Consider the following 14,182-nt stretch of genomic DNA (forward strand, 5'->3'; position numbering starts at 1 on the left):
CGTTGAGAGCGCGCCAATTGGGCTTCTGTAGCTCCAGAAAATCCACTTCGAGTGCAGGAAGGTCAGAATCCAACAGCATCTGCAGTCCTTTTCAGTCTCTGAATCAGATTTCCGCTCAGAACCCTCAATTTCAGCCAGAAAATACCTGAAATCACAGAAAAACACACAAACTCATAGTAAAGTCCATAAAAGTGAATTTTAACTAAAAACTAATAAAAATATACTAAAAACTAACTAGATCATACTAAAAACATACTAAAAATAATGCCAAAAAGCGTATAAAATATCCGCTCATCAATGCACCATAGTAGAACGGCCATGTCTGCTGTGAAGGAGGACTCATGAGTACTCGAGAAGACGTAATGGGACATAATCTGTGCCCATACGTGAGCCTCTAAGGTGAGTGCAGAAGCCGAGATTCTCTTAGGACGGGAACAATGGTATCCGAAGATCCATTTACTGCCAGGTCGAGCGATAACTCTGAGAACAGCGTCCCAGTCAAAGATGTATGCCTGGCGCTTGATTATGGGTTTCTGAAAGGCATCCACTCCTTCTGGAGCAGGTGGGAGATCTAAGGCTTGCTGTATGGCCTCTTCTGTAATGGGGACTTGCTTCTGGCGTAAATAGACAGACTGCAGAGTTGGCAGGTAGAAGTTGGAGTAGAACTCAAGAACCCAAGAAAGATTAACCTGTCGTGGTTGTCTCTGTAAGAATCCCCAATGTCTTTGTGCAATTTGTGGCTCAACAAATTCAGCGATACGAGGCGGAAGGATAAGAAGGTGTTCATTGTTGTAATTTCGAGCTGCCAGAATAGGAAACATCTGCTCACAGTAGCGATTTGGGAATCGTGCACTGTCCTTGGCTGGGAAGGCTCTCTCCTTTTCATCAACCTTGATGATCCTTTTAATTCTTTTTGTTGAGGGCTTGACTGCAGTTGAAGAAGGTCCTGCCACTAATGCTCTCTTCGTTCCTTTCCTTGCTGTGGGTTTAGGGATAACTTTCTCTTTGCCTTTCTTGGTGGCCATTCTGAAAAAGGGAAGAGAAAGTAAGTTAAATCCAAAGAAATAAAGCAAGGAAGGGGATAGAGTGAGTGAAAATCAGTGCACGGTAAAGATGAATGAAATAAACACATGGTCATGACAACATGTGAAAAGATCAAGAAAGGGAATAGAATAAGTGCACGATAGGGAAGTAGATGCAAGATGTTTATTGGCATGCCGGCAAGGGCATGAGTAGCATAGATCAAGCATCACTTCGTAATGAACTATCATGTTTGTATTGGTAATTAAATTCAGTTAATAAAATAGTAAAGGGAATTTGTGAAAAACATGCTTTGAATAGTAGGAAGTATAATAGAGAAGTGCATAATGCCATATGGGCTTTTTCACAAACACATAGCATGCATGGTAAATAAGGTATAGAAAGTATTAAAGCAAACATGCAAGCAACCCTTTAAAGAAAATAATATATAATTGCCAAATAATATGCAACAATCCATAAGCATATAATGAGGAATAATGACTCAAATAAATTTCTAACACCATGTAAAAAGGAAAGAAGTAGAAAGAAAATATGGATAATGAAAAGAAAAAGAAAAGAAAAGAAAATTAACATATAAAATAAGAAGAATGATAGAAAAGGAAGGAGGGAAGAAGAAAATAAAACCTTGTTAATGGAGGTGAGAGAGAGAGAGAGTGAAAGGTGAGATAGAAGGAAGAAGGGAGAAGGAAGAAATAACGAGGGAAAAGAAAAATTAGGATTTAGAGGAGAGAAAGATAAGATATTTTGGCAATTTTGGTTGAGCTGTGCGGCGCAAGCGACGCTGACGCGTGGGGCACGCGTTCGCGTGATTGCGCTTCAATTAGGTTGACGCGGTCACGTCGGTCACGTGGTCGCGTGACCCTGTTCATGCTACTGGCACGAGGGCAGCCTCGTGCCTGCACAACTCTCTGTTCAAATTGATATATTAGCCAAATTTGGGGTGACGCGATCGTGTGGGGCATGCGATCGCGTGAGTGGGCTTCAGAAAGGATTGACGCGGACGCGTCGGTGACGCGGTCGCGTGATATGGATTGTGCGTCTAGCACCAATCCAATACCACTCTCGCACAATATTTTGTTGTGCACCCCTTTTTACGTCGAAAATCAGGGCACGCGGTCGCGTGGGAGGCCATGATTCCCATATGACGCGGACGCATCAGTGACGCGGTCGCATGGGACACTTTGTGCCACTGGCACGCCTCCAGTCATGTTCCAGCGTGACTCTCTGTTCATTTTTTATTTTCTCCCCTCTCCTTGTGACACGGACGCGTCGCTGATGCGGTCGCGTGGCGTGGCTTTTTTTTTATATATGCAAATGCAGATGCACGAAATGTGCTGATAAAGAGAAGAGTTATTAAATAGAAAAACTAAAAAGAAAAGAACGATCATACCATGGTGGGTTGTCTCCCACCTAGCACTTTGCTTTAACGTCCGTAAGTTGGACGCTCCACTAGCTTAATCTTCTGCCATGTGGGGATCTTCCAAGAGGAATATCTCAAGCTCCTTGTTTTTCTGCAACTTCTCGCCATGGTACAGCTTCAGACGTTGTCCATTAACTTTGATAAGTTCAGAGCTTGAAGGATGGCTTAGGTGATAAACTCCGTATGGTTCAGCCTTCTCTACTCTGTATGGACCTTCCCATCTTGATCTCAACTTGCCTGGCATGAGCCTCAGTAGAGATTTGTAAAGGAGGACTAAATCCCCAGGCTGGAACTCTTTTCTCTTGAGGTGCTGATCATGGACAGCCTTCATCTTCTCCTTGTATATTCTCGAGTTCTCATAAGCTTCTAGGCGAAGGCTCTCCAGTTCTTGCAGTTGCAACTTCCTTTCAGCTCCGGCTTCCTCAATTCCCATGTTGCACTCCTTGACTGCCCAAAAGGCTCTATGCTCTACTTCAACTGGGAGATGACAAGCTTTTCCATAAACTAAGCGGAAAGGGCTCATCCCAATGGGTGTTTTATATGCTATCCTGTATGCCCATAGTGGATCTTGTAGCCTGGTGCTCCAGTCTTTTCTATGAGGTTTGACTATCTTCTACAAGATACGCTTTATCTCTCTGTTTGACACCTCGGCTTGCCCATTGGTCTGAGGATGGTATGCTGTTGCAACCTTATGAATTATCCCATGCTTCTTCATTAATCCTGTGAGTCTCCTGTTACAAAAATGGGTGCCTTGATCACTCACGATTGCTCGTGGTGATCCAAAGCGGCAAATAATATGGTTTCTCACAAAGGAAACAACAGTGTTAGCATCATCAGTGCGGGTCAGAATTGCTTCCACCCATTTGGAAACGTAATCCACAACTAACAATATATAAAAATAACCATTAGAATTTTGAAACGGACCCATGAAGTCAATGCCCCAAACATCAAAAATTTCACAAAAAAGCATAATTTGTTGAGGCATCTCATCCCTCCTGGATATATTACCAAATTTATGGCATGGGAGACAAGATTTACAAAACTCAGCAGCGTCTCTAAAAAGAGTAGGCCACCAGAATCTACAGTCTAAGATCTTTCTAATTGTTCTTTGAGGGCCAAAATGTCCTCCACTCTCAGATGAGTGACAGGCCTCTAAAATGGACTGAAATTCTGATTGAGGCACACAACGTCTAATTACCTGATCAGCGCCACATCTCCATAAATATGGGTCATCCCATATATAATATTTAGACTCCCTTTTCAGCTTGTCTCGTTGATGCTTAGAAAAGTTTGGAGGAAATGTGCGACTAACTAGATAATTAGCTACAGGTGCATACCAAGGGACTACTTCAGATACTGCTTGCAGGTTATCAAATGGAAAATTATCATTTATAGGAGTAGAATCATCCTTAATGTGCTTAAGGCGACTCAGGTGGTCCGCCACTAGATTCTGGTTACCACTCCTATCCTTTATTTCTAAATCAAATTCTTGTAATAGCAGTATCCAACGTATGAGCCTTGGTTTGGACTCCTTTTTAGCTAATAAATACTTTAAAGCTGCATGGTCCGAATACACTACTACTCTAGTACCAAGTAAATAAGCTCGAAATTTATCCAGAGCAAAAATAATAGCAAGAAGCTCTTTTTCAGTAGTAGTATAATTGGACTGGGCAGCGTCTAAAGTCTTAGACGCATAAGCAATAACAAAAGGATCCTTACCTTCACACTGAGCCAGCGCTGCTCCTACTGCATGGTTGGAAGCATCGCACATGATTTCAAACGGCTGGCTCCAGTCTGGTCCTCTCACAATTGGAGCTTGAGTCAGGTCGGTCTTCAGCTTATCAAACGCTTGTTTGCAATCCTCACTGAACTCGAACTCAATATCCTTCTGCAGTAATCTGGATAAGGGAAGTGCTACCTTACTAAAGTCCTTAATAAATCTCCTGTAAAAACCTGCATGGCCAAGGAACGAACGGACTTCCCTCACAGAGGAGGGGTAAGGTAAACTAGAAATAACATTCACCTTTGCTGGGTCTACAGAAATGCCAGTATTAGATACAACATGTCCTAGTACAATCCCTTGTTTTACCAAAAAGTGACATTTTTCAAAATTTAATACAAGGTTTGTTTTGACACATCTATCCAATACTCTAGATAATCCATCTAAGCAAAGGCTAAAAGAATCACCATAAACGCTAAAATCATCAATAAAAACCTCCATACAATCCTCAATAAGATTAGAGAAAAGACTCATCATGCACCTCTGGAAAGTAGTTGGTGTATTGCACAAGCCAAAGGGCATTCTCTTGTAAGCTTAAGTCCCAAAAGGACATGTAAAGGTAGTCTTTTCCTGATCCTCAGGAGCTATATGAATCTGGAAATAGCCTGTGTAACCATCTAAAAAGCAATAATGTGATTTACCTGACAGGCGATCTAGCATTTGATCAATGAATGGAAGTGGGTAGTGATCCTTACGAGTAGCTTGGTTGAGACGCCTGTAATCCATGCAGACCCTCCAAGCATTCTGTACTCTGGTTGCTATGAGCTCTCCATGCTCATTCTTCACTGTAGTTACTCTATACTTCTTGGGCACTACTTGTACTGGGCTCACCCATTCACTGTCTGAGATGGGGTAGATAATACCTGCCTCTAATAGTCTGGTCACTTCCTTCTTGACAACCTCTAAAATAGTGGGGTTCAATCTTCTTTGGGGTTGACGAACGGGTCTTGCTCCTTATTCTAAAAATATCCTGTGCTCACAAACTTGAGGATTGATGCCTACTATGTCTGCTAAACTCCACCCAATTACTTTCTTGTGCTCCCTCAGCACACTAAGTAACTGCTCTTCCTGTTCAAGAGTGAGGTCCTGTGCAATGATAACTGGAAACTTCCGCTGGTCTTCAAGGTAAGCATATTTGAGGTGTGGAGGGAGTGGTTTCAATTCCAACTTCTGGTCATGGTCTGGCTCAGGATTATCTGGAACTGGTGGCAGTGGTAGAGTGCCTACATTGTCCTCGAAATTCCCCACACTTAGACCTTGTCTTATGTACTTATCTTCAAACTCTTCCTGGTGAACTTCAGCTACGGTTTCATCTATGATGTCACACTGGAAGATAGAACGATCTTCTGGAGGGTTGTTTATGACTCCATTTAGATTGAAGATCACCATTCCGCCATCTATTTCAAAAGAGTATGTTCCTGAAAAAGCATCCAATTTGAATTTTGATGTCTTCAGGAATGGTCTCCCAAGTAGGATTGATGATGGCTTATCTGAGTCATTATGGGGCATCTCCAAGATATAAAAATTAGTGGGGAATGTGAGCCCTTTAATGTTCACTAAAACGTCTTCAGCAACTCCAGCCACTGTAATAATGCTTTTATCTGCTAACACAAAACGAGCTGCCGACCCTTTTAAGGGAGGGAGCCTTAAAACATCATATACAGATAAAGGCATTATACTGACACATGCTCCTAAATCACACATGCAGTCATAAATTACTACACCACCAATAGTACAACTAACTATACAAGGACCTGGGTTACTACACTTTTCAGTTAAATTTCCCATTAAAGTAGATATAGAACTTCCTAAAGGAATATTTTCTAATTCATTAATTTTGTCTTTATGTATGCACAAATCTTTTAGAAACTTTGTATATTTAGGTACTTGTTGAATGACATCAAAAAGGGGAACAGTTACCTCAACCTTCCTGAATATTTCTACCATTTTGGGATCAGGTTCCAACTGCTTCCTGGGCTTCCTTGCAAGTTGTGGAAATGGAATGGGAGTGGTGTTTTCTGCAGTGTCTGCACCTTTGGTGCTTCCTCTTGTGGTTGAGCTTCTTATTCTTCAGCTATGTCCTGTATGTCCTCTTCCTCTTCAACATCTTCTATTTCTACTACCTCTTCAGCTGAGGCGTGTTTTGGTGGGCTTGGCTCCTCCTGATTCTTCTCCTACAGTGTGATTCCAAACCTTAGGGTGATGGCATTAATGCCACCCTTTGGGTTGGGTAATGGTTGAGAGGGGAGTTCACCAGAGCTTGAGGACTGGTTGTTGGAGTTGTTCATTGATCCAACTTGTGAGACAAGGGCTTGCAAAGTAGAATTCAAACCATTCAAAGTTGCATTAAAGTTATTTTCCATAGCATGTTGTCTCCGATCAATGGCTTGTAGTAATTCATCATTAGGGGATGAAGAGGGATAAGTGATCTGAGAGGTTTGCTGAGAATTTTGAGGCTATTTGAGATGAGGTGCTCTGTAGGCCTGATTCTGATTCTGCTGCCTGAAGTTGTTATTGTTATTCCACCTCTGATTTCCATTATTATCTTTGCCTCTTTTGTTATAATTGTCCCTCCAACCCTGGTTAGAATTGTCTCTCCAACCTTGGTTAGAGTTATCCTGCCATCCTTTGTTGTAGTTGCCACCTTGATTGTACCCTTGATTGGGGCGCTCATGAAAGTTATGAGTGGCTGCTACAGTGTTGTCTTCTGGTTGGAGTTGCGGACACTCATCGGTATAGTGACTGTAATCTGCACAGATTCCGCACACTCTTTGTGGAACCAACTGCTGGTTATGCTATGATGGAGGAGGCTGAACTTGCTGAGGTTGTTGTTGATTCAGTTGCATTTGCTTCAGCAAGTTAGTCAGTTCACATAAGCTCTGAGCTATAGCAGCAGTCTCTTTACTAGTGGATACCTCCGCAACAACTCTTGACCGATTTTGTCTCTGCCTATGATTCCTAGTAGAGTCAGCTAAGTCGCTGATTAATTGCCATGCTTCTTCTGTAGTCTTGTACTTTTTCATAGAACCATTGCTAGCACCTTCCAGTGTGGTCCTATCTTGAGATTTCAAACCCTATGTAAAGTAACCGAGCAACACTATCTTGTCAATCATATGATGGGAACATGCGTCTCAAAGAGTATTGAAGCGTTCCAAGTATTCGTAGAGGGTTTCGGAGTCATCCTGAACGATCATAGACATGTCCTTCCTCAGCTTATCGGCAACTTCAGCTGGAAAGAATTTATCCAGAAACTCTCTCCTGAGTGCATCCCAGTGGGAAACAGTTGCTCCGGGTTGAGTGTAGTACCACTTTCTTGCCTTTCCCTCTAGAGAAAACGGGAAGGCTTTCAATAGAATAGAGATTTCATCAGTGCCATCACGCTTAACAGTAAAACAAGCGGTCTGGAAATCTCTAAGATGCTTGATAGGCTCTTGAGCAGGTAAGCCATGAAACTTGGGCATCAAGTTGAGTAGTGAAGACTTTATTTCAAAATCTACAGCTACTGCTGGGTGGTGTGCCTGGAATGGTTGGAGCATAAAATTAGGGGCTCCTTCCTCCTGGATAGTGACTCTTCTGGATGCTGCCATGTCACCTGCACGTAAATGAACTGGATCAGTAGAGAGGGAGCTTGTTTCTTCCTTAGATGATGGTTCCGGTTCGTCCTCAAAGAGGAGTTGCCGATGCCTAGCTTGCCTTATATGTGAAAGAGTTCTTTCCATCTTAGGGTCAAATGTTGGCAAGCTTGGATCAGGAAGTGAACGCGTCATTTAACGAAAGAAACGTACAGCTCATAGTGACAAAAATAAAATAAAATGCAAATAAATAAATTCTAATTAATAACTTTAGCACTCTATTGCAACTCCCCAGCAACGGCGCCAAAAATTGATGCGGCGAAAATTGGTGAATCAAAAATTATTAAAACATATACGTTGCAAGTATAGTTCTTAATTCACCAGAAATCCACTTATCAATTTAGAAAGGTGTCACAGGAATTTAAAATTAAAATACTGGGAGTATGAATCCCAGGTCGTCTCCCAACGAGTTGCAGAAAAGTGTGCTATTTTATTAATCAGATGTTTTCAAAAAAGGTTTGAGTTGAGTAAACAGGAAATAAAATTGGAGAGTTTGAATAATGTAAATAAAAGCCTTGACTGGGAGTTGATTAGTTGGAAGCCCCGCTGTTGTTGGATTACTCTCTAGATTAATTGATAATTAGAGGTTATCCTGTTCCGTTATCTCTTACTAGGTAAGGGAAAGTCAAACAAGTTGGGATGCTATGCCCGTTCACAAGTTGCAACCCACTTAATTAAAAGGGGTTGGTGTTATTGACTAGAGGGTATGCCAACAGTAACCCAATTATAATCTTTCTTTCAAGTCTTCCAACTCAAGGGTTCCTTTCAATCAAATCCCCATCAAGTTAGGAAACTACTCGCTCATTGTGAATGTAAAATTCATAACATATGAAAAGGAATTAAGGAAAGACATTGTAAATAAAAATAAAAAATAATCAATTAAAAATAAAAGTAATCCTTGTATTAAATAATCCTAAAAATATTCCAATGGTAAAATTAACAAAGCAAAGGATATGGAAGAGTAAAGCCAAGTAAAGAAAACGAACTAGAATGACGAAGTCTTGATGAGGTAATAACTCTTCTCAATATCCCAATGCAAAAAGTGGTAGAAAAATAAAATCCTAAGAACTATGAATATCTAGAGAGAAAAACCTAGAGGAGGAGTAAAAACTAGATCTAAAACTAAAACTGTGTATATTGAATTGTTGTTCTGGTTTCTGCATGTTCTCTGGCTCTAGTCTGCTGTTTTGGGCCAAAAACTGGGTCAAAATAAGGTCCAAAATGGCCCCCAGTGAATTCTGCAGATTATGCAGATCGCGCACGTCACGCGATCGCGTCATCCATGCGGTCGCGTCATTCGCGTTTTTCCTTCCCGCGCGTTCGCGTCGTCCACGCTTCCTCGTCACTTGTGCTTTTCCACTCCGCGCGGTCACGTGAGCCATGCGGCCGTGTCACTGTGATTTCTCCTCTTTCGCGCGAACGCGTGAGCCATGCGGCCGCGTCACTTCTCGCTGGTCATTTCCTCAATTTCTCGTGTTCCTTCCATTTTTGCTAGCTTCCTTTTCAATCTCCAACTCATTCATGCCCTATAAAGCCTGAAACACTTAACACACAGATTACGGCATCGAATGGAATAACGGAAAATTAAAATGCATAATTAAAAGTCTCTAGGAAGCACTTTTCAATCATGTAATAAATTCAGGAAGGAAATATAAATGCATGCTAAATTAATGAATTAGTGGGTAAGGATTATGATAAAACCACACAATTAAACACAATATAAACCATAAAATAGTGGTTTATCAGTCAACTACCTTGATCATGCAAAGATTGAGTTTATGGAAAACCCTAGGTGATTGAATTTCTATTCCTAGGCAATTTAATCTTCTCTAACACAACCAACCGTCAATTCCTTGATCAATCAATTGTATTAGAGGGTTAAATTCAAATTCTAATTTATAAGCCACACAAACCCTAAGAACCTAAAAATGATCCAATTATATGTCATGTATCACATTAAATCCAGATAATTAAGGAGTTGTAAGAAGACGGTTTCAAGTTGTAATTCTAGTGATATAACTTTCCCAAAATTCAAAAGAATTCAATTTAGATTAGATTTATCTTTCAATACACACTAATCCGTATGATAAAGAATGAAACCAATTCTTAAACATAAATTAATGCTTTAGTCAAGAGTAGAAGAACAAATAATTATTAATCCATCAAAGTAAACAGAGCTCCTAACCTTAACAATGGAGGTTTAGTGGCTCATGGTTTAGAGAAAACCCTAGGAGAGAAAAACTGTAAATTGTGGAATAAGGAATTGGAGAAGAGAGCTCCCCACGAGGGCGAATCTCTATCCTATTTATAGTCCTAATTGCAATTGATTTAAAACTTAAATTAAAACCTAACAAATCTTTTCGATTTGATTATTTGATTTAAAATCAAATAAAAAAGTCTTCCATTGATTCTTGTTGCACGCATGGGGACCACCTTGATTCACGCTCTCGGCGCTAAACACCTGTGCTGAGTGTTTAGCACCATCAGTCCAGTGTGCCTTGCACGCAATTCAACGTCCCCCAGTGTTAAACGTTGGTGAGGTGGCATTTAGCGCCAAAGTTCCAGCAGCAAACTTTCTTGTTTTTCTTCTTTCTAAATTCTGGCAAATCTCACCCGAATGCTACCTGTAATCAATAAAATATAAGAACAACTCAAAGTAGCATCTAAGAGGGCAGAAATCAACTAAATCTCTTAATAATTCAACAAATCACTATATAAATCAATAAGAAAAGGCACAAATGATGCTTACACATCATGCTTCTGTGATTTTCAAACATGGTATGGGCACTCGACCTAGGATTGGGTGGAGCAGCTACTTGGTGCCAAGCCTTCCCATGGTCAGCAGCAAGGTGCGTAGAGGAAGGAGTCTTTCTCTATCAAGCTAGCATGGCTTCGGGACCGAGTCTGGTATATGCCCGATACCGCTGAGCTAAACACTCTCCGACAGTACACGAGGTATTACATATTGTTGTTTATTTGGGGTTACTAGATGACTGACAAGTCAAATAATCAGATCCATATTCGGTGGCTGCCACTATTGATTGACTTCTAAAAGTACCGCAGTCTATCTGGACGTCCGCTATGCTTGCATGGACCTACCACTCCATATGCTCTGCAGCACATCGGGACATCTCAGATATTGCCAGATGCACTCCGCTTATAGTTACTTGGATATACCAGAGATTTTCTCAACGGTGTCCATTTGAGAGACAAGTTTATACGTATCCCATAGCTGTGAGGTAACTAGTAGTACTTGTTCATACCCTGGGTCGAGCTGTCCGACACGGGATCTTCTACAGAACAAAGCAACCGACCTCTTCAGGTCAGGATGACCCGACCTCTTCTCAAAGAGCTCTGCCAAGTCACAAGAAAGCCCAACAAAGGGCCCAAATAGAGGAACACGTCCTAAATCCAAGGGCAGCCCAAAGTCCATAGAGATAAAGGTGGTTCCCTTGAAGATAAGATGACCTCACTTGAAGATAAGATAAAGATAAGATAAGGTAACTAACTTATCTTATCTAAGAAGGTCATTCTACACCATTATAAATACACTGGAGCACCCAGGTATAACTCATACTCTGATTCTACTCAATACCTGCTTAATACCGTTGCTAACTTAAGCATCGGAGTCCCTTGCAGGTACCCCCACCCTCCGGGGATGAAGGAATCAGTATCACCATCAAGCTCAAAAAATCAGATACAACCGTTCCGACCAGCGTTCAGGTAACCCCCGGAACATTGGCGCCATTGCCGGGGACCCAGAAGTCATCCCATTACCATGGCGGACGATCATGACAATGATCACACCTCAGATCTAGAAGAAAGAACGCCGCATAAAAATGCGGACTCCACACCAAAAGATACTCCCGAAATCAACAATAAGAACTCCCCAAATGAGGGAGCCCTGGACGCATTTCAAGATCAGTTAAAACAACTTGAGGAAGACGCTCTACGTCAACGAGAGGCTGAGAAGGATCTACAAAGAGAAATAAGGCGATGCCGGGAATTGGAGAACAAACTCCTAAAACTTGAAGCCGATGTTAAGACTAAAGCCAGCCGATCCGCTCCTGAAGATAGCACCCGCAAGGAGCAAGATCCATTCACCAAGGAGATCATGAAGACAAGAATCCCAAAAATCTTTAAACTCCCAGACATGACCTTGTACGACGGAACTATGGATCCCAGCCATCATCTCAGCAACTTCAGGAGCAGAATATATCTCACCGACGCCTCAGATGCAGTTCGTTGCAAAGCCTTTCCAACTACTTTTACAAAAACAGCAATTAGATGGTTCGACAACCTCCCTCCTAGATCTATCTCGAGTTTCAACGACATGGCCAAGAAATTCCTGGCCAGATTCTCCATCCAAAAGGACAAAGCTAAACATGCACCGAGCTTATTAGGAATCAGACAAAGAGAAAGGGAAACCCTGCGCAATTACATGGAGAGATTCAAAAAGACATGCCTGGATATACAAAACCTACCAACAGAGGCCGCTATCATGGGCCTCATTAATGGCCTGCGAGAAGGGCCTTTTAGTCAATCTATACCAAAGAAGTACCCTACATCTCTGAAGGAGGTGTAGGAACGAGCGGAAAAGTACATCAACATGGAAGAAAACTCCCAATTAGGAGAGACCTCAAAGGCCGGGTTCACCTCTCGGGATAAAGACAAAGATTCCAGAAAGAAGGAAGATCGCCATGGAGAGAAAATAAAAAAATACCACAATTACACCCCCTCTTCGGGTGTCTCTTGTGGCTGTCTACAGAGAGGTTTGCAACACAGAAAAAATACCACCAGCTCGACCACTCAAAGGCAAAAAAGGAGGAGGAAACCAGGCTGAATATTGTGAATACCATCGGATCTGCGGGCACTCCACCAATGAGTGTTTTGACATAAAAATTGTCATAGAAAAGCTCGTACGAGAAGGAAAGCTAGATCGATACCTGGCCACCCATGATGATGAACAAAGGAAAAGAAGAAGAGCAGAAGATGTCGGACCAACTGCGCGATCATCCCTGACGCCAGAAAGACATGTCCATATGATACACGGATTTGCCGGGGGAGGAATCTCCAAATCATCCCGCAAAAGACATCTCAAAGACGTATATCACGTCACAGAAAAGGAGGAAGCACCCGACATCTCGGCGATCACTTTTACCAAGGAAGACGCATCCGGCGTCGTGTTAGGGCATGACGATGCCATGGTCATCACTATTATACTGGCAAACGCGAATCTTCACCGCACGTTGATAGACCAGGGGAGCTTTGCCGATATCTTATTCAAAACTGTTTTTGGCAAACTTGGCTTGGAAGAAAAAGAACTCAGAGCATATCCGGATAGCCTGTTCGGGCTAGGAGATACCCTAGTTCAACCGATGGGATACATCTCGCTCCACACAACTTTTGGAAAAGGAAGTGAGTCAAGAACACTCAAAATAGATTACATCGTCGTCGACGTAAGCTCAGCTTACAATGCCCTAATAGGTCGGACAACGTTAAATCAGCTCGGCGCAATAGTCTCGACTCCGCATCTATGCATGAAGTTCCCAACTGCAGGTGGAATAGCCACAGTAAAGGCAGATCAGAAGATGGCACGCTACTGTTACAACAAAAGTCTAAACCTCAAAGGCAGAGGAGAAGAATTCCACACAATCGAGCTCGGTGGAGTTCAGAGGCGGGAGGAGCTCCGCTCACAACCTGAAGGAGAAATAGAGAAAATCCAGATCGGGAACACCCCGAACTAAACAACCAACATCGGCACACTCTTAAAAGGGGACATAAAAGAATCACTCATACAGTTCCTACGCGATAATGCCAACCTCTTTGCGTGGAAGGCCACAGACATGCCAGGCATAAATCCCAAACTAATGTGCCACAAGCTAGCAGTCTACCTAGGATCTCAGCCGGTACAACAAAGGCGCAGAAAGCTAGAACCAGAACACTCTCAAGTGGTGGAAGAACAAGTACGAGCTCTACTGGAGGAAGGCTTCATAAGAGAAGTCAAATACCCGCTATGGCTTGCTAATATCGTTTTGGTAAAAAAGCCAAATGGGAAGTGGAGAATGTGCACCGACTATACCGATCTCAACAAAGCTTGCCCGAAAGATCCTTATCCGCTCTTAAACATCGACGCATTGGTAGATGCCTCCTTCGGATACAAATACCTCTCCTTTATGGACGCATACTCGGGATATAATCAAATCCCAATGTACCCACCCGACCAAGAAAAACCTCTTTCTTAACCCTAAAGGCAAATTACTACTACATTGTTATGCCCTTCGGTCTCAAAAACACGGGAGCCACTTA

The sequence above is a fragment of the Arachis hypogaea genome, chromosome 1, assembly GCF_003086295.3.
Source record: "Arachis hypogaea cultivar Tifrunner chromosome 1, arahy.Tifrunner.gnm2.J5K5, whole genome shotgun sequence".
NCBI classification, from domain to species: Eukaryota; Viridiplantae; Streptophyta; class Magnoliopsida; order Fabales; family Fabaceae; genus Arachis; species Arachis hypogaea.